Source organism: Ailuropoda melanoleuca, chromosome 19 (genome assembly GCF_002007445.2).
Source record: "Ailuropoda melanoleuca isolate Jingjing chromosome 19, ASM200744v2, whole genome shotgun sequence".
In the NCBI taxonomy this organism is placed as follows: domain Eukaryota; kingdom Metazoa; phylum Chordata; class Mammalia; order Carnivora; family Ursidae; genus Ailuropoda; species Ailuropoda melanoleuca.
Window position 1 is genome coordinate 20180548 of NC_048236.1, and position 22088 is coordinate 20202635.

At 35.8% G+C, this 22088-nt stretch overlaps 1 pseudogene; it reads left to right on the forward strand.

Moving 5' to 3' along the window:
* The first annotated feature begins 3247 nt into the window (after window positions 1-3247).
* Window positions 3248-22088, forward strand: part of LOC100476080 — an 88739-nt pseudogene continuing 69898 nt past the window's right edge.

Here is a 22088-nt window from a genome sequence, read left to right on the forward strand (position 1 = left end):
CCAATAATTACTGGCAGAAAAGGAAATCAATGCATAGACTAATTATCCTTCCCAGTGAGGACAAAGCATCAACTCTGCATCTCTAAGATAATCAGTCTGCTACTAGGTGGCTGGCCAGTCCCTCCGGAAATGGTCATCAACACTGGAAAGATTGATTTTGGTGAGGTGAAGCCCATATGCTCAAGCTCATGCATAAACTGCATCTTTCTTGAGGCCATTGAGCAATCAGCGGGATGGCTGGGGAACAATTATTAATAGGAAGGGTTATTCCGTACATGTGATTATTGAAAACCTTTTCTACTACTTGGGTGAGGATTCCCATAAAACACAAACACATACTCACTGGTTCATTCATGAGACTCTATTCACATGACTCTTCTTCATAGCACCTCATCAGTAATCTTTCCATGTGTTTCTTCCAAGTGGTTCATCATGAAGTCAAACCACTAGCAACTGCTTAGGAATAAGTTCTTCTAGTTATTTCTCTGGGCAAATTTGACAGGCAGACTCCCTGCTAAAAACCTATTGATTAGAGTCTTTCACTTTCTCAGTGTTCTTCAGGACCATCCATGACGTGGGACACAAAGTCGTCACAGTTAATTTTTATCTGGTGTCAAATATTGAATATAAGCAATTATAAATCAAACCACATTTTTCTTCTTGTCAATTCTTCACAGGAAAACTGTGTGTTTGCGTGTGCGTCTGTGCTCATGCACACGTACGTGGGCACGTACACAAACAAATGTGGGTTTTTTTCCTCTGAGTTTTAGATTTGAGAACTTTGGTCTAGAGTAAGACAAATTAGGGAGGTTTCCAAAGCATGAAAACAGTGCCCAAGACTCTACGTAAGATTACAAATATGTGGGCAGACAAATAGATACAGATTCCACCTCCTGAGAATGAGGGAAGTGTTACAACTGGCTGAAGCTGGAAACATACATCTTACTCCCTTTCTTTACCTTATTTAAAAAAAGAAAGAAAGAAAGAAAGAAAGAAAAAGAAAGGCAATTGTTTTCATCTATTTAATCCTGTCTATGTTTGTTAGAGTAAAACCTGCAGAATTAAAGGAGTCCAATTTAGCAGTTTCCATGTTACCTCACAGTTTAAGGTAGATTGTATAATGTAAAATTCCTACTGAAAATAATATTGTGATAAGTCAGTCCTTTTCAAGTGAACGTGACTGTGTTAATTTATTTTGAAACTTTGCTATATGTAGATAATATTTCCTGAGAAAAATAAGGCATTCTTATATTTTAACTTAAAAAAGACCTCTTCTTTTGAAAGAGTAGATAAAGATAGGGGGAAAGAAAGGGCATTTCAAAGTTGAATAAATATTGTCTTAACTTGAAGCCTCTTCAATATTGTTAAAGTATGACTGATCTTTACCCTCTTTAACATGGTTATGTGAAAACAACCCTGACTCCATGAGTAAACATGGCTGTGAGCCAAACTAAATATTTCTGCCTTTTCAAATACCTTTAAAATCTTAAATAATGTTAGAGATTTTACTGTGGAACTGCAAAATCTATTTTATTTTGTTGCTGTTGTTTCCTGGGAAAATAAAGATGATTTCTACTGGAAAAACTGAGAGGTGGAAAAAGATAATGGGTCAGGGCTCAGGAACAAGCCTGAGTGGGCTAGTCATGCTGAATCCCCCACCTTCTAGTAGGGTGATATTTGACCAGTTTTGTTTTAGCTGAAAAATAAGGATTTTATATATATATATATATGTATGTATATGTATATATGTATATATATATAGATTATATATATATATGGATTATATATATATATAAAATAAGGATTATATATATATATTCTAAAAGGTTGTTTTGAGGATTAAATGATTTGAGTATAAAGCTATTTAATATATATTAAGAAATTAAATTTGCCTGTTACATATCAAAATTCAATAAATGTTAGCTGATAATATTATTATGAGAGCTTCTCTCAGATTGAATGTAATTAAATATAATAAATTAAATATAAAAAATCACTCCTAGTAAAGAATCAAAATCAATATACTAGGCATGGCATTTTTTTGTCCACTATAATGTCATCAAAAGAGATTATATTCCATTCAAATTAAGGTCAAAAGAAACACACACTTCTTTAGAGCTACATTTATATGCAAAATCTGTGTCTTTAGTGATTTTTGTGCAGCAGATCAAAACAAGTATGGTTTAAACTAGATAAATGACATTTTATGAAATCACAAAATGTGCCTTTAAACAGCATAATGGCTTTAATGCATTTTAATTAGCTATCTGGCAAATCAACAGATGTACATGACCAAGCTTGCATAATTTATCTACTAACAATAGTGTTGGTCCTTTTTGAGAGCTTGTAGCACTGCCTGCATTAGCGCTCTTAATACATCATTGATTTCTGGCCTAACAATTTGCAATAGAGTTTTAAAAACAGTACCATTTTGAAAATGTCAGTAAAATGTATGTTTTCCTTAATCTATGCAGATGCATAGTCTGGTACAAGTAATTTCTCAGAACTGATGCTAGGGTCTGTCAAAGGATATGTCACAACTTGGAATTTTTGTAGATAACGAGTTATAATCTATACCAGAATCTAAATGTCCCAATTTATTTTATCTTTTCTCAAGGAATCGTTTTTATTCATGAAGTTGTGTAACATATTGGTTTAAGGGTCACACTCTGGAGGCAGATTGCCCACAACTAAATCCTGCTTCTAGCACTTCCTGGCTGTGTGACCTTGGATAACTTATTTAGCCTGATTAAGGCTCTGTTTCTTTCATGTGTAATGTTCGGTAAATAAAAATAATCTCCTTGTTGGATTGTTGTAAGGAAGAAAAATTGTATACGCATGTGTAAGTTCTTCACTTAAGGATATATTTGGTTTTAAATTTGTTTATTCAATGAACTTTAATCTTATTTTTTGTCAAATATAAGAAAAAGAAATTTTTTTTGAATAGTGCATTTTATTACTTTATCACTGCATCTTGGAGACATCTATTACGGCATTGTTTCATTCAGGAGGTAGAGTAATTTTGGTTAGTAATCCTTCTGGGAGCTACCCTGGTATAATCTGAAATGTGCCCCTCTACTCAGAGGGAAGGGTGAGACGAAGAAAGGCACAGGCCACTCCATGGTAGGTGGCAGTTTAAATAAGCAAAGGGAACAGGCTTGTCTTGGGTGGCAGCAAGACAAAAGATTCCCCACAACCATCCAGTGACTCTTAAAAGTTTATAAAGAGGCCTTAGATGGGTTTAGTCATGAATAGCATGCAGGTGTTCTCTACACTACACCACTGTCTCAAGGCTATGTCCTTGGAGCAGCCTTTTGGTGTGGGGAAGGTAAGCAGAGCCCGTGTTCCAAGCAGGGAATAAGGTTCCTCTGAGTGCCTGGGTTCAGGTCATGGGTAAGTCAGCAGTCATGGCCTTTTGATGATGCTTTCCAACACTCCATTCTTCAGGGCCAGCTCTTATAAAATCATGTGACTTTTTTTCTGTAGTGGTTCCTGAGCAGTCGGCAAGGGGTTTCATTAGCAGGGCAGCAGCTCTTTTGGAGGCTGGCTGGCTGCATTGGGGAGGCAGATGTCACAGCAGCCGTGCAGGCACACGCAAGAGAAAACACAGATTAAGACAAGAGTTCCCCAAATCACTGACAACTTTTTCCACCAAGAGCCCTAGGATCCAAACCCTTGACTTATTAAATCCCTTAGGCTATGGGTTTGATCACTCAGGGCATTCATTTGTGTCCATATGATTTAATAAAGATGATTCATTAGCCGACTCATCAGGTATGAACACATAATATTCTGTTTGGATATGGCACAAGTGTCTCCTTGTGAGGCAGTAATAAAGTCTAAGGCCATTTTATTTTGGAGGACAGCTTTTTTCATCAGAAACATTTCAGCGTTCAGTAAGGATAGACTTTGTTTGCCATCATTTAAGACTTGCTGGATGAATTAACAAGGGCTTTCACGTGTGTTATAATGTCCTCCAACCCAATGGAGGAAACAAAGATGACAGCCAAATGATAATTCAAAATAGAATGTTTCCCCCCAACCCCAGCCTTCAAGAGAGGGAAGTTGATAGCTTTAGTAATTTGACCTAGTTGTATATATCATATGAGTTGGCTGTGGGGACAGCACTGTCAGGAGTGAGGAGATGGTCTGGGGTGAGATCTGCCACACCAGGACCCCCATCTCTTCCCTTTCTTCAATTGCACATGTTCCATACCATGTATAGCATGTTTCAATAGACCCAGCTTGCAGGAGGGCAACGAGATCCCAGTGGAGACTGAGTAGTTCCCCCTCACCCAGAGGCAGAAATTAATTCACCCATCCCAGTAGGATGTCCAATTGCAAATTCCAGTAGATAACTCTTGCTCCAGGCGTGATGGGGCTTGGTGTTCTCAGCAGCATAGTGTGTCGATTTACCAAGAGAGTTGGGGCAATAGTTGTCTACCACGATTTCCCCCGCCTTTGCAGTATTGGGTGTCTAGGCAAGGGCCCTCAGTCTGGCATATGGGGCAACAGGCCCTACTAATTGAACATTCAAATATATTAAAGCCTGGAATAGTATTTTAGTTCACCCACCCAAGGTGCTTTTACCCATTAACAATTTAATTGGCTGCTTTAATATTTCATTTTGTCATTTTACCAACCTGGCTGCTTGTGGGTAATAGTGGAGATGGAACCTGGACTCAAAGTCATGCTCTTTTGTCCAGTCTTGCATATCATGACCTTTGAAATGTGATCCTTGATTATTACCTATTCAACAAGGGTATCCATATATGGAACTCAGTTTCTTTAATCCCCTGATGGTGGCAGCCTGGATTGCATGGTGGATTAGGCCAGGTAAAGTGTTCACATAAGCCACGGCATATTTAATACCCTCACTAGGAGGGAGGGAGCCAATAAAATCAATTTGCCAATTCCTTACCAGCTGGCAACTCTAGTAGATAAGCTCCAGATTCATTGGCAGTTTCTTTGGGAATTGTTTAGAACATATAGGCAATGCTGTCATTGCATTAACCAAGTCACTATATTTCAAAGGCAATCCGGCACCCTTGGCACTGTGTCATCTTATTCAGGCACTGCAGTGGCCATTCTGTTCATGAACCCAATTTGCCGTATCTACTGAAGGGTCAGTAGTAGATGGGGCTTGTACCTGAGCTAAGGCATTAGCTTCTTGATTGCCAGGGGGTGTCAGTGTTTTATTAACTGGAACACACCACCCCCCCACACACACACACAAAACAGTGAGGATTGCCTCAGGCTCCTGCAAATGTCTTTTTATATACTTCCTGGCCCCATAAGGGGTAATTTTAATCATCTATCCCCTTGGCTTCCCATTGTCCCAGGCGTAGGGCTCATACCTTTAGAATAGCCCAACTATCAGTGCAAAGGGTTAATGGCTAGGGCTCGAGTGTAATCACCAGCCAGACCAGTTTGAGCTCAGCCCACTGGCTGTTGCACTGGGTGCTTTGAGAGAGGCTCTATCCAGAGGCCTTTTGTGTATACAACTAGGAGCTGTTATTCTACGGGTTATATCAGGTTTTTGCCCCCTTCCAGAGCAGGGACCAAAATCCCAGGGGTATTCTCCCCTTTGGTTGTTTTTGCCACAGTGCTCAACTCATACCTTCTGGAGTCAGAGCACATCTAATTCAGATGTTAGCTTAGGAGATGTCCACGGCTATAATCTATTTCATTAGTATTTTTGCCTTTTCAAAGGTGGCCATTGCTCTGATCTTTAGTCCCATATGTGCCTATAGAGAGCAAAATGGAGTCTCTCATGTCAAGCAGGAGCCTGTGTCAAGCAATGACACAAGCAGTTAAGGTTCTGCAGCTAGGAGATACCACCGGGACCAACTGATAAGGAGCAGAACGAGAGGAGGTCTGCAGAGACCCAAAACTGATGAAATCCCTTTAAAAAGGGAAGGATTTTGGCAGCCAACTGTCAGACCCTTCAGACCTGACCCCTCAATGTCTGACCACTTAAAAAAGGCAATTGTTACCGAAGACTCTGGCCAGTTGATCTCTGAACAGAACTGAGATCCTTCACTGCTAGAACATCAGAAGCATAAATGCCGAGAGCTGAGCCAGACCAGACCCAAGCCTTATCTCAACTGCGCGCCCACAGACTGACTTCCCGGTTGGTTTTTTCACTTCCTACACCCTTCTGTTATCTTGTTTGTTGTGTGGCTTATCTTCTGTCCTGCTTGGGTGCTATGTAAGAAGCCAAGTTTAATCACATGGAGAGCTGTCATTGAGTTTGGAATCCTGAACCTGCTTTAGAATTGTGATTTAACTTTATTTATGATTGAATGAAGCTGACATTGTGGAAAGACACGATGCGTGTGTGCACCTTCACAGCGTGCTCATGACAGTGCCCTTTCTTTACCAGGTGGTAAAAGGGGTGGGAGCACTGTGCCAGGTGGGTATTAAAAATCTTCCAAAATCCAAAATTCCCACAAAGGCTTATGCCTCTTTCATATTCTTAGACGTTGGATAAGTTTGCACATTATCAGTCACAGCTTGTGGGACACGTGTCTTATCCAACCAGACACCCAAAATCTTATGGCAGTGTCTGGGCCTTGAATTTTTGAGGGTTTACTGCCCATTTTTTCCTTTGCAGATGTCCCAGCAAAGCCTGCAGGGTGTCCTGAAGCAAAGGAAAATCTTTACATCTTTTTTTTTTTTAAGATTTTATTTTATTTATTTGACAGAGAGACAGCCAGCGAGAGAGGGAACACAAGCAGGGGGAGTGGGAGAGGAAGAAGCAGGCTCTCAGCAGAGGAGCCTGACATGGGGCTCGATCCCAGAGCTCTGGGATCACACCCTGAGCCAAAGGCAGACGCTTAAGGACTGAGCCACCAAGGTGCCCCAGGAAATCTTTACATGTTAACATTATATCATCAATGTAATGGGCCTATTTTATTGATGCGGGGAGGGAGAACAGTGATAGGTACCACGCTACCATCTCAACACGTACTAAAGGAGAATTTGCCTGTGTGGGGACAGGAGTTGCATGGAATTCTCTGTACTCTTGGCTCAGTTTTGCTATGAACCTAATAGTGCTTTAAAAAAAAAAAGTCCATTAAAAAAAAGAAAAAAGAAAACAACTGAGTTCTCCATTTACATTCTTGTCTTCTGATACTACTAAATCTCTGCATTCATCTTGGACAATACTTAATATTGTATGATAGGAAAGTAAAATAGCCTGGAATAACTTCTAAATGACTGACTAGGTATTAAGTTGCATTCTAAGAGCAATAGGTGAGCATAAAGTTGTGGATACTCTTGTGTTTCTTAGTACACTATACTTCTCACATAGAATGAGCAGCATCAGAGACCAGGCACTGAACTAATTCACCTCTTAAGGTACTGAAGGACACATATTTATGCACCTAGTGGGCAATGCTAAAGAAATTTCATAAAGTCCTCAGGTTAAGATTGAACAGAATCAGGAAAAAAAAAAGCTGATTTAATTCCTTTGGAATTTTTAACTCACAAGATCCAAATACTTTGAATTTTTCTAATTCCTCTCAGTCTTTGGGTTTTGACTTGCAAGGACACTTTAATTTCTCCCTGGAAATTTGATCAGGAAGTGTTTAAGCAAATGTGTGGCTTCTCTATGCTACTTGCATGTTATTTTTGACATGGCCGTAACATTTGATTATTGGAGTATGTTTGTGATTATGTTCTTTCCATTGTAGATAAAACATGTGATTAGGAAATGCAGATAGATTTGCGAAAGTGAAATAAAATAGGAAATGAGCTTTAAAGTTTGAGTTCAACATGTCCTTACAGCAGATATACTTCTTTTGTTGTTTGATCCATGAAGACTAAAAATCCACTGCTCAAAACAGTTCTATGAATGTTCACAAAGGGAAAACAGTTTGTAAAATGTGAACATACTCATGAAGACTGGAGACTGACAGACTGCTGTTTCCCTACCTAAGGGCAATTGCCATTTTTCTGGTCGAACATCAGTTTAAGGTGTAACCCAAAGAGTTGAAAGGATAGAGACTTAGAAATGTTAAAAAAGAAAAATTCCTAAGGCAGTTCCTTACAGGTTTATCTTGTCTTAAGAACTTACAGGAACTTGTTAAACTATCTCTGAAAGACTCTTGATTCTTCATCTGTTGCTGGATCATCAAATCCACAGTGCAGTCCGTCAGGAAGTAAAGATGAATATAGAGTAGAGTGGATCAAAGACAGGATGGATGCACATGCATGAACTGGAACCTTACAAAACAAGAAGTAAAACTTGTGGCAATTTGTGTGGTTTCTGACCTTGACGACTACTGTACCCTATTGTAGCCAGAGCCCTTCATCACAGAACTAAACACTCACTCTCTCTCTTTTTTTTTTTTAGTTTTTATTTAAATTCTGGTTAGTTAATATACAGTGTAGTATTGGTTTCAGGAGTAGAATTTATTGATTCATCACTTGTGTATAACACCCAGTGCACATCACTCACTCTTGATTCAGTAGTGGGAAAAGCTAAAGGAGGATCCATGGGAAGGCAGAGCAGGTGCAGACTTCGTCACTGCTTTAAGCCAAGATGAGTCAGTAGGTTAACAACAACGTGTGTAAGTTACAAAATGACTTTTGCTTCTCTTCACACTCAAAATCTCCTGATTCTTTCTTGTGTCCCACTGTTATAAGAAATACAATAGGAAATTTTGGGAAGTAAGTAGTTCAGCTTAGCAAGTTAACATATTATAAAGCTACTGCAGTATTCTATCCCCCTCAAAGAGGAGAAACTCTGTCTTTGGGACTCTATCTTCGGCTGTCTTTGACCAAATCCTTTTACTCTTTCCACAAATCGAGGTAGAGCAGTTACTTCATGATGGTCGTATAATTTATGTTTCTGGATTTAGGAAAACTAATCTGTATAGATTCTGAACACAGAAAAAAATTCAGCCCGTTGGAGGCAATGACCTAGAAAAAAATACCTATCTTGTTCACTCCATCTCTTCTCCAGTGGTTTGCCCCCAGGTCTAGACTGAAGAGTAGATGGTTAGCAAGTCCCGTTGGCTCTCACACTTAAGCCAAATTCCCCAATATGCTTTACACCAGAAATAAAGCTTCAATTTTGTTTCTACATTTTTTTTTTAGAGTTAAGTGTTTTATTTCTTAATTTAGAAATTGGGAGGACAAGAAGGATGACATTTATTAGGTCTTCAATGTTATAATGGAGATATGAACAAAATGCTTCAAATTGTAAAATAGGTACTGAAATATATTTCTTTAAAAATGGTATTCTTTTTAAAGGTGAAACTTACATTTTTGGACCAATTTTGGCACTAGAAACTTGACTTGAATAGGCAGTTCAGGCTTCTAGGTATAATATCCAGAGGAATTATTTAATTAAAGTCTTTGCCAAAATACTATAAATAAAAGATATATTTTTGAAAATGCTCATCTCATAACCTGAAATGAGAACTGTGCAAATTATATCATATATATATGCCAAATACGTATATGGATATGTTTTTCATTTCTATAATTAAGACTACCACATGATATCCAGTGTTTCAGGGTAAGATTGTAGCTGCTATAATGGGAGAGAATAAGAGTGTCATACTATTGTTACTTGTGCCTCAAAAACCAAGATTCTGGTATATTTAGTAATATCTTTAAGAAAATTTGTATAAAAGCTATTCTGCTCCTGATTAAAATACCCTGGTCCTGGAGAAATATCATCAGAGTATACGGAAATACACTGGCATTCAGAAGGAGTATACAACTTGATCTTCCAAAATTGAGTCCCAGGAAGTATGATGACTCTTGAGATACACTGGGTTTCTAATGGACGAAGAATATGCCTGTGCCCTGTTTCCGCATCTGAAGTTCCGGGATGTAACATAACACCAAGGCACTAATGTCATTATGAACAACAGAGATAGCAGTGTGAAATAACTAGCTAAAAACTCCCATAATGACTATAGAATATCACAAAATAACATTTCTTTATGTAATTGAATTAGCTAAATTAATAAGATCACATCATTAACTTTAAAGATAATTTTTTATATAATAATCAAGTAGAAAGTTTTATTATAATCAGAGCATGTTTAGAAAAGGGGGAATATAAAATAAAACATGATATGGGAAGGAGTAGAAGCCCTACAAGACTTGCAAGAACTGGTAAAAAAAAAAAAACTAGGGGATTAGACTTAGGTGAATCTATCATTTAAAACCATGGATATAGGGTCACCAGGAAAGACACTGTTAACAACCTGAGCTTGTTTACAAGAGCATATGAGATGGCACTCTTTCTCTGGCAGGTCTACTGCTATGTGGGGAGAATGGAGCATCACTGGAAGAGGGCTAGGTCTAGATAAAAGGCCTGAAACTGAGCTATAGGCTGGCAGAGGGCATGTGGCATATATAAAGATTTCTACATATACCTGCTTTTGAAATACAGAAATGCCAGGGAGGTTAGTGCTCCCCAGTAGACTTAGGCTTGTGTAGAATGTCCAGCCATCCAAATGCAATGATTCTGCTTTCAGCTTTGATCCTACATGATTATATCGGATTCTACATGATTAATATATTGCTACATAATTGCAAGTGGGAATAAATAAATAATATGGGCATCTCAGTGGAAGTCAGAGAAAACCTCAAAGACATCAAATGGACCAGATGATGCTCCTGAACAGTCATTTCTTGATTATAGAAACATGGAAGGACCCTAATTACAGTGTTGTCTGAGACAATGACATTCACATCTTCCTTCAAAACTTCCTAAGTTTTGTGAATTTCTTAGTAACATTTTAATGTATTATTATTATTTTGTTATTACAACTTGTTTCTATTGTTTGTTAATAAAACAAAGACTCTAACTAAGAAGTTGATCATAGAAGGCAGACAGCAGAAAATAGAAAATTGTAAGATACTTGGAATTGGTTATTGTGTTAAGATATAATAAAAAACAATGACATAGCCACCCACAGTCTGGAGTTAAAAAAATTAGAAGCACATGATTTTCAGAGAGAAAAAAATAGAACTATGCCATATCCTCTAATTATATGAGGCCTTGTACTTACTGAGAAAAATGCTCTGTGGTTAATATACATGCTAGCACAGACCAATTAATAGAGTACATAATTAATTTAAGAAACTGGAATTCTGAGTTACATTTGTGCTAAGCAACACCCCCTTTGGATCCCCTAAAAAACTATCTTCCCTCATGCCATGAAGAAAAATTGGTAGAGAAATGCCAGAATCTTTTAAAAATAATCATTATAGTTTTTTTTTTCCTTTTCATGTTGGGAATACAGGAGATAAGGGTTGTTGTCATAAAGAGTCTCTGATATCAGAAACAGAAAGAAACTGAGATATTTGAGTCCATTCACTGTATTTAACTGATCAATGTCAATGTGTATAAGGTTACTATAACAAGCAGTGGAGTAAGATGCTAAATGGAATTCAGCAAGTAGTATACATGCTGTGTGCTTTGGATATGGTTAATTAATCATGGAGTTCTTAGGAAAGAAATCAACAGGCAACCCATTCACAGAGCTACCACAAAATTTGTATAAACTGAGAAAAGTACAAGGTATCCATGCCTTTGGAAAATAAATCTAATCTAACTACCACCGTAGATAGTCGTGGGCTCTCACCCAGATCTGTGTCTTGGACACAAAGCCCTGTAAATGAAGTCTGTGTACCCTTGAGAGAAGACTGCTCTACACAACACTCAATAATTGTTGAATATTCTTTATAGTCATTTCCAATATAATCTGTGGTTAGTTTCCAAGGCAACTGTAGACTAGGAAAAGCAAAATATCCAAATGTCTCAAGGATTATTAAATTCTGGAGCTAACAATAATTTCAGGGAATATAAAAACATCTTGGCCAAATGTTTGTATTGAGTTGGTACTCAAGAATGCCATGCGATAAATGAAGTTATAATCAGATTTTGTATCATGTTAGGACTCTTGAAATTCTAAACATAATGGTTGTTTTTTATTTTGGGAATAGTATAGAATTGCTATTGTTTCTCTCTCAAATAGCTGGTAGAATGTACCAGTAAAGCCATAGGGGATGAAGTTTTCCTTTTTGGAAAGTTTTTAATACAAATTCAATTCCTTTGTTAGACTAGTTGTGTTATGTATTTCTTTTTGAGTGATTTTGGGAGATGGTCTTTTAGGAAGAGATCAATTTTATCTAAGATATGAAATTTATTCCCACAGAACTCTTCATAGTTGTCACGTATTGTCCTTTTAATGCCTGTGGGATCTGTATACTATGCCCTCCTTTTTTCCTGATATTGGTAAGTTGTGTCTTCATTCTTTTTTTTTTCTTAGTTGGGATAGAGTTTTATTAATTGTTTCTGACCTTGGGAAAAAAGCATTCAGTCTTTTATTATCAAATATAATATTAACTGTAAGTTTTTTATGGTCTGTCTTTAGCAGATAGAGAAATTTCCCTTTTATTCTTTTTTTGTTGAGTGTTAGATTTGGCCAAATATTTTTCATGGATCTGTTGAGATGATAATGTGTTTTTGTCCTTTTCCCATCAATTTGGCATATTATGTTAATTGCTTCTCAAATGTTTAACCAATCTTGCATTTGGGGGAAAAATCCCACTGATCGAGTTTTTTGAAAAATATTTCAAAAGTTGGTATTACTTGCTTTTTAGTTGTTTGATAGGATTTGGCAGTTAAAGCACCTTTTGTTTTTTAGAAGATTTTCAATTATTCTCTTGCCACCCTTGCCTCTCCTTTTGCTCTTGCTATCTTTATCAAAGATCACCTAATTAAATTTCCATTCATAGAATATCTTAAGAATAAATTCTGTTATTGGGATTTTTAGAAACTTATACGAAGTTGTAATAACTACTTTCCTCACTTAAATCCATTTGTAACAATACACTTTCGGGGTATTTTTGAAGGGTTTTGATTTTACTTTGTAGGTATTTTATTGCTTAATGTGTAGTTTCTGATTTTTTTCATGTCATTGTTTTTGTTTTCTTCAAGTAAGATATCACCATCTATAATGAGAAGTACTTGAGAATTGTTTTTTGTTTTAATACTTTTTTTATTTTAGAATACTTTCAGCTTTACAGAAAAATTGTAAAAATAGTACAGGCAGTTCCCATATAAACCATTATCACTACCTTACTAGTATAGTCCATTTATAACAATTAAGGAACCAGTATTGATTGACACCTTATTGTTAACTGAAACATATACTTTATTCATATTTCCTTAGTTTTTACCTAATGTCCTTTTTGTCCTTAATATCTTGATGATCCTGTTCCAGGATCCCATTTAGGATATTACATTACATTTTGTTTTCATATGTCCTGAGGCACTTCTTGGCTGACAGTTTCTCAGATTTTTCTTGTTTGTTTTTGTTTTTTATGATCATGAGAGTTTTGAGAAGTGCTAGTCAACTGCTTTATAAAATATTTTTCATTTGGGATTTTCTCATTTTTCCTTATAATTAGATTGAGGTTATATATTTTGGGTAAAGTGTCATTCTCAGTGTACAAAAGGTACATAGTATCATCATGAGTTACCACTGTTGCTGCTCGCGCTTACTACCTGAGTGATGTATTGCCTTCCAGGTTTCTCCACTGTAAATTTGCCATTTTCCATCCTTACACACTATCCTCTTTGGAAGGAAGTCACTATGTATAGCCACATCGAGGCAGTGGGGAGTTATGCCGCATCATTTTGAGTATGGAATATCTTCACAAATAATTTAGAATTTTTCTGCGTGGAGACTTGTCTACTTCTCCCATTTATTTATTCTATCATTCAGTTATATCATTATGGACCCATGTATATTTATTTTGTACTTTATTTTATTTCTCAAATTATTCCAACTTTGGCCATTGAAAGCTCTTTGACTTATCTTTTTAAATTTAACAAATTAAGAGAGGATAAATTTAGAGGTAAATCAAAACAAGGGCCATATTCTATACATTAAACTGCCATAAAGGACAGTGAGTGAACTCAGGACAGCTGTCACTGCAACTTAAAGGTGACCCCCCCTGGATTGTAGACCTCTTGAGTTGGAATTGAACATCTACAGGGCAACAAATAGTGATGCAACTTAAAGTTATCTTAATATCAAGGAAAGAGTAAGTCCTGCTTGATCTTTGAGATCTGTTATTTTCCATGAGGGAATTTACTAATTATTCAAAATAATTTTAAAGTATCCATTTTTTTTCCTTCACATACTGAAACAAAGACTTTGAATTAGTGCATATGAAACCAATTAAACTTGACTTGCTTCTCCTTTAGCATTTATACGGTCCTCTAGTAAGCAAAATTAAAAGATGAAAGATACTAAAAATTCAGTCTTCACCCTGCTTCTCATATCCTCTCAAAACTTTTTGTCCTTGTTCATATGATGTAATTGGTGACAGGCAGATTTTCCAGTCATTATGTAAGAAACAAATAGACAAAGAAATATATTAAATTTATTAAGTTTAACTGAACATAGCGTGGGCTTCCGTTGGAAAAAATGTATTTCATCGTCAGAAGTAATTTTGAATTTTGAGTCAGCCTCTCTAGCTTTAAAATGGATACTTTAAAATTATTTTGTGTAATTATTAAATTCCTTCACAGAATGTGCCCCCATCCCAGATTTAATTAAATGTATGTCCAAATTTCTTGTCTCTCACATGAGGTAAAATACAGCTCAAAATGTTTGAAGCAGACTACCTTTATCTTTATCAAGCTGTGAATCTACCCTTGGGCTATTTGGCACCATTTTTATCTTTTCAGAAGTAACATCTCTTTATGACATCTCTAAATGCTTTTTCAGATGTTTCCAAAAGGTGACAAATGATTGCAATGATAACATAAATTCTCACTTGTCTTCTTGCTTCTACTATGTTGGATCAATGATAGTTGAAATAGAGAAAAGTTAAAAGGTCTCCAGGACTTTTTGTTTTCTGTGTGGGAGAGTGAGGAGAGCTCTTGGGTCATTTGGAGTTAGTTTTCAAGAACAAAATGAAATAAACAGAGAAGGGTAAGCCTCTTTAAACAAAAAAAAAAAAAAAATACAGTTATAAGGCAAAAGTTGATAGAAGTTGTAAGAATATAAAATATTTGTTGGAAAAATTTTTGGAAATGTGAATAGCATTCATCTTAAGCCATTGATTCTAGGACGAGAGATGGGGTTTGCCAATTTGACAGCTTCCCTGTCTTACCGCAGGAGCTATGCTCTTTGCAGGTAGAACAGCGTAGCAATGAAGATCGCAGGCTCAGGGTCCAGGCTACTCAATTTGATTCCCAGTTCCAGCAATAAATGGTTTGTGATCTTTGACAAGTTACGTAGTTTTTTTTTTCCCTGCCTCAGTTTCCTATTCTATAAAAATGAGACTATAATTGTATCTACCCCATGGCTGTTTTGAACACGTAATGTACTAATACATGTAAAGAACTTACAACAGTGTAAAAACAGTAAGTGTCAGTGATGAACTTGTCATGGGACACAAGTCCAGGTCTCATTTGGGGCTACCAAAAATTATAAATTATATTATGGAGTCCAGTGTTTGTATATGCCTTCAGTTCTTCAGATTATCATTGGCCATTGATATTAGTTCTACTCGATCTTCTTTTGAAATACTCTAATATTGTTTAGATATCTCATCTCACCAAAAGAAACACTACCATAAGCCAATAATTGATAATCATAAATAAAGTATTTGAAAAAATGGCTAAGAAAGGGTATGTAATATTTCAGTGCAGCAATTTTAGACTGAATTAGTTTACATTTTATTTTCCAGTTTTGAGATATTTAATAATAGTTGTTAAATCCTTGATTTTTTTTTTTTTTTGCAAATCAATGCATTACAATTGGATTTTTTTTAACACTGGAATTGTACTTTTATTTAAAAGGGATAAGACCCATGATGGTACAATGATTTCTATTTCTCAATTTAAAATTTATAAAAGTTTGCTTTTATCAAAAGATACTTTCAAAGGGAAAATTCATGAACACATAAACATCTGTGTTCATTAAATATTAAAGCTTAAAATACCAAGTTGTCACTAATAAATTAGAACCCCATACAGAAAAAGTGCTTTCATGCATTGATATCTTTTTAAAACATACTCAGTTTGTGCCTCATTAAGTACCATATTTTTCAAGATACATTAATTTTCTTTCAAGTACAAAATCTTTTACCATTTAAATAGAGAAAATGAGTGCTTTTATATTGTACTGATTGCTCTCCTAAAATTCCTCACATCATTGAAACCTATTTTTATGAATGTATTCTTATATAAAGGTTCAGTATATTAGGTTACTAATAGCAATATTGTTGCCACATTCATCCTTTTTCTCTTAAACTGGATATAGAGCTTCTTCAAACAAATAACATAAATAAGACAATATGTCTCATTAGTGTAATGAGAGGTACCCTGTATTTTGAAAGTATATCATCCATATATTGAAATACATAGAATTCTGTAAATAGCTGTACGAGATATAAGTTGTAATTGGAACCATTTTCTGGTATATTCGTTCTAATGGCTTTGCCAATAGAGTAGTTTTCCCTTGGTTTAGTGGCAAATTTATATGAAGTGTTCACATAAAGGAGGCCCAATCTAGCTCCCATGCCCCTTTCACCATGTGAGGACACAGCGAGAAGCACAGACTGTGAACCAGGAAATGGACCCTCACCATAATATGACCACGCAGACACTCTGGTCTTGGATTTTCCAGGCCCTGGAAGTATGAGGAAACAAAATATCTGCTTTATATAAGCTACCAAGTCTGTGATATTTTCCCATAGCAACCTGAGTGAACTAAGACAAATTTATATCGGCTATCTGTATGGGAGTATTATTGGGGTGTATATAGACCATGAAAATACAGAGGTTTGGGATAATTAATTTATGCATTACCGAATGTTCTTTTATTTAAATATTGATTTTGAAAAACAAATAACTACAATATACACTATATTATCATTATTGAGGAAAGTTGTAGTTTAGGTCAGTAAGAAGAGCAGACGGAGATTTTTAAATTGGATTCAGGAAAAAAATAGGCGTGTTGTTTTGACGTAGGTGTCCAGGTGTACTTATTTTTTTTAAACCATTGGTAAAATAATTTATACTTCTCATGGAAAATAAATTATCGTCAGTGCTTAGGAGGCAAAGGAGTTGTGTTTGCTAGGTGATTGGTAAAATACATACTTGACCAAATTTCATTGAATCTTATTTTCTGGGTAAAATAGAAAGCCAATCTTTCTTGAAGATTTCTCAAGGCAGAGGACCCCTCTCAGCTATGCTTGTCTAAAAGGAGCAGTCTTACATTTGAAGAAAACTAAGATGGCAGTAAAACATATAATGTCTTTCTCCTCATCCCTAGCATAAGGAGCAACTTAAAACAGAGGTTTGTTGAGAGTACATTGCTATGTCTGTTATCCATTTCATCTTGCTCAAAATCAGATAATTCAAAGCAGAATAGCTTGCTGGGAAATATCCTTATCCAAAAAATGTTAGCAACTCATCTCGGCAACAGATGTCTGGCTATATTTAAAGAGTTGTTTAGGAAAGTCATAACTTTTTGAAATATTGAATCATTTTGTAAGGACTGGTGGCACCTAAGTTACTAAAATCTATTTTTGTTTTATATGTATTTTTGTCTTTGTATACATAAGTGAAAATAAAATGTACTAAAAATAATATTTCTGTTATCCAGTTCTATTTCTCAGAACCTCAAATAATAAAATATTGTTTATAGAATAATCTGCATAAAAACCTCTAGTCATTACATATAGTATTTGGGTAAATTAATGCCGTGATACATGTGTAAATAAATAAAAAAATATGTATATATATATGCACAAATATGTATATGCCATGAAACAATGAAATGTTTTGGTTTTGTTTTTCAGAAAAAGCAATTAATTCTGGACTTGTAGTTGTCTGTTAAAATATTGAGAATATTTCAAAGAATGGCATATACTTACATCTTTTAATTTGTGCAGTGAATACATGAGGTGTTTTGCATTTTGAGAAAATGTTTCCACACATAATCCCAGTCCCAACCCTGATTTATCTTTTCAGCTATTACTTTGTATTCTAGATAATAACGGGACTGAAATATTCTGCTAGCCACAGGTATATTAGGAGCTAAGTGAGAGGTAAAAATATTTCTTTTCTCTTTGAGGCAAGAGAATGAAGAGGGGAATGAAAAGTTAAGGACTGCCACGAACTTGAATTGGGATAACCAAACCTCTTATGCTTGACCGTATGTGCTTTTATATGAATTATAATTATTGTTAACTTAGGGATTATAAATATTATTAATTTAGGAAACAAAATAGTTAATTTATTTCCAAGAACACTGGGGGGGGATATTCCCTGAATGGAAAAATGGTGAAAAACCTATTTTTACCAGTAAGCTTGTAAATCTGAATATTCATAATAAAAGTTATATTCAGAACATATTTCAAAAATTTTAACTCTGTAAAAAAATCGATGGAGGCACCTGGGTGGCCTGGTCAGTTAAGTGACTGACTCTCGGTTTCGGCTCAGGTAGTCATCTCAGGGTTGTAAGAAGGAGCCCTGTGTCAGGCTCTAACTCAGCAAGGAGTCTGCTTGGGAATTTCTCTTTCTCTCCCTCTCCCTCTGGCTCTCCCGCTCTCTCAAAATAAATAAATCTTTTAAAAAATTGATGCAGATCATTATTAGCAACAACACTTGTTCTATAGAGAATACAGACGGGAAAAGTCAGAAGTCAGTTCTTCCTAAGGCCATCCTCACTACGCAATAACTTTTGGACCTGGGGATAACACCCCTGTGCCTTTAAATGTATCTACTAAAAGGTATCTGTGAGTGCATTTTCACCACCATTATCAGAACATAACACTAGGATCGGCATACCAATGTGATTACATACGTAGTTTAAGCAATTTATAGTTTTAAATCTACCTTCCAAGTCTGTGACCCCCAAGATTGGAAGCATAGATAAATTAATTTACCATATATAAATGAGTATAGCATCAACATAACTGCTAAGCTACTGAAGTTATATTGTAAGGGAATTAACATTATTTTTAAAGTTATGAAAACAATAAAGGAAACCTCATTTAAGACGGAGTCAGAAGCCCTGAAGGGGAATTTCACTCACATGTGCTACTCATTACAGCCTGCCTAGCTAGCTGGGAAAAGAAAGATAAGTAGTATTTGGACAAGTGAGGACATGTTTCACAGAGATTTATCTCCTGTTTTAAAGAAAAGAAGGAAGATCCTTCCCTGTCCTAACAACAATGCACTAACTACCACTTACAGTGAACAAGAAATTGCCACAACTTCAAACTCTTGTTCTTCCCCAATGAACTTCTGTTCAAAGCCACCCTTCTTGATTTCCTCCAAACCTTTCCTTTCCTTTGTCTCTTCAGACTTGCCTATGGTTCACCATAGCTTGCTTATCTGAATTGTAATTCCTCTGCCACTCTGCTAGTAAAATGAGTGGCTATTTTATTTCTTAAGGTTGATAAAATTGAACACAGTAGTTATTAGAGTTCCAGTTTGCAGCTGAAAGGAACTTTAGGAAATTGTAGGAAGATTGAAAACATCCTTTCGGAAAACCATGGTCTAGATTTGAGTATTCTAGACAAGCAGCCAAATGTATGCAAAGCTGATTGTAGTTACTATACTAAAGATATTCCATGTGACTTTGCAAACCAGAAGTTTCTGTAGACATAGAGGTTATTTTATTTCATTAATAAGGCCTTTTCTCCTATTGGCCATCTATATAAGTTCCCTTGGAGACTAAGATTTATATATGTGTGGAGAGACGATATATAGATAGGTCATAAATTTGGAACCCAAGCTCCTGAACTAGAAATTAGAGAAAAATATGTGAAGAATAATGCCATACATGGAAGATGATTTGAATGATAGAATAGGATTCTGTAAGCAAGGAATCGATGGTGAGGAAATGAATTGGTTAAAAATGGAAATCATAAAAGCCTCCATCAGTGGACCAGTAGGAGAATGTCCAGTCGCATTTGAAAACAGGATTAACATGATAAGCATTCTTGGTATTTGTATTTTGAATGCATTACTCCAAATAAAAAGGTAGAAGAGAATTAAACTCTTTGAGTTTAAACTCCAGCTATTTTAGTGTCCTACTGTTAACACAGGTTTTAGGATCAAGAACAGCTGAAACAGATGGTTTAGGAATCAAATCATGGACCAAGCATGAAGGCGAATATTTAGGTTTCAGAAGAACTGGAAGTGGAAAAAAAACCTCCCAAATTCTCACTCTAAATTTTCACCTATTTAAATCAGTGAAAAAAAAATTTGAAGCAGAAAATCATTGCTTCCCTCTGGGAACAAGACTAGATATCTGAATATGGATTAAAGTAGAAAATGCATACTTAAGGGTCTTCCCACTCTTGGCATGATTCTTCTGAATACTCTTTTCATCTTTTCATTTTTGTGGTAACTTTTCTCTTTTGCTCTATGATTGCATTGTTTAGAGTAATCTAACTGCTGTCAGATTACTTCTTATTTGTTCAAATAATCATTGATTCCATTCATAACACGTGGAATTTAAATGGCTAAAAGTGGTATGAATCTATTTCTAGTCTTCCTTTATATGGTAAACAGTTCAGTAGGTTTCCTCCTTTGTGAAATAATTAAAGGAGTCTGGTAGACACAGGCTCTGTCATTTTGAACAAAGACTTTTCTGAGGCTGTCTTGGGGGCTGATTTCATGCTAGGCAACTGGAAGACAAAAAAATAAAATAAAAAGAATTGGAGAACTTGAGATATTGTTATAGGCCAGGCCTAGAAGTACACCTAAGCATTTCTACCATGCACTAATGTTTCACAAATCCACACCTAGTTTCAAAAATTCTGAGAAGCATAGAACTTGAAATCTAATTTTTGGTAAAATTATGAGAGGCTGCATGGGAAAGTATAATTTATTGGTGGACAGCTAACTCTGCTAATCTCTGCTAGCAATCCTAAATCCCAAACTAAGTCTGACTGTTATTCAATATCAGATTGGGCTGATCCTTTATTAGCAATGTGTTAGTTGACAACAGTTTTGGAAGGAAGATGCTGATTAGTCAACCAAAGCAAGTAGCTTCATTTAGATGTTTTGTGTAGTAAATATTTTATCACATTGCTCTAATAATACATATTTTCCTCAGAAGTAACATCTCTAGATTCTCTAAGCTACAAAGAGAGATCATGTGATTTGCTGGGCATCCCGAGGCACTATGTGAGGCAGACATTTGTAATGTCATTTAGAAGTCTGTTTCATTCTCTTAAGCTAATTATGAATAGTGCCTGCAGTGTTTATTTCTACCTATCTCTTTCATCCCACCTTCCTATATTGACAACCTGCTTCTGGTCTCACCCACACCCACACATTTCTGGCAGTTGGGCTGCGAACATACCTTTTGGAAGATTCCATTCTCATTACGCTGGCATATTGGGAATAATAGCATTGATGTAGAGGGCAAGGCAATCTTCTGGCTAGCATTTTGGTGTATACCTCACTTATTTTGAGATTTTGTATTTTCTATAGGGCTTTTCTCAACCTCTTATTAGTTCAGCTGGAAATAGGGAAAACATCAGTTCATTCACTTGTATATTCCTGGGAAAGTGGCACTCTTTTTTTAAGGATATAGTTATTCTCAAAAGACAATAAGATTCTAGAGATGCTGGTGACCATTGTTCCCACCGTTTGATTAAAGACTGACTCAACAAAAGAGTAAAACACACCAGAGAAATGTTTAAAACAGCGTATATTACCGAGACCATCACGCTACTCTTATACCTACCTGAGTCTCTATCTATTACTCTTTTAAACTTGTTAGGTGCTCAAACTAAAGAGATCCCTGCCTGTTAATGTTATTTGAACTCGAATTTCTGCCAGTTATCATACAAATCTTTGTTTCTTTTAAACAAGTCAATATATACAAAAACGCAGCACAGTGCTTAAATAACATTTTTATTTCCTTTATAAAGTATGTTCAATTCCATGTCACATATTCTAGTTTTCTCCATTTTCCTCAGAATGAAGTAAGATCAAGGGCAAAGATACTTCTGTGTGTTTGTCTCTATGTTTTTAATGACTGATATAAAACTAGCATACAGAGAAG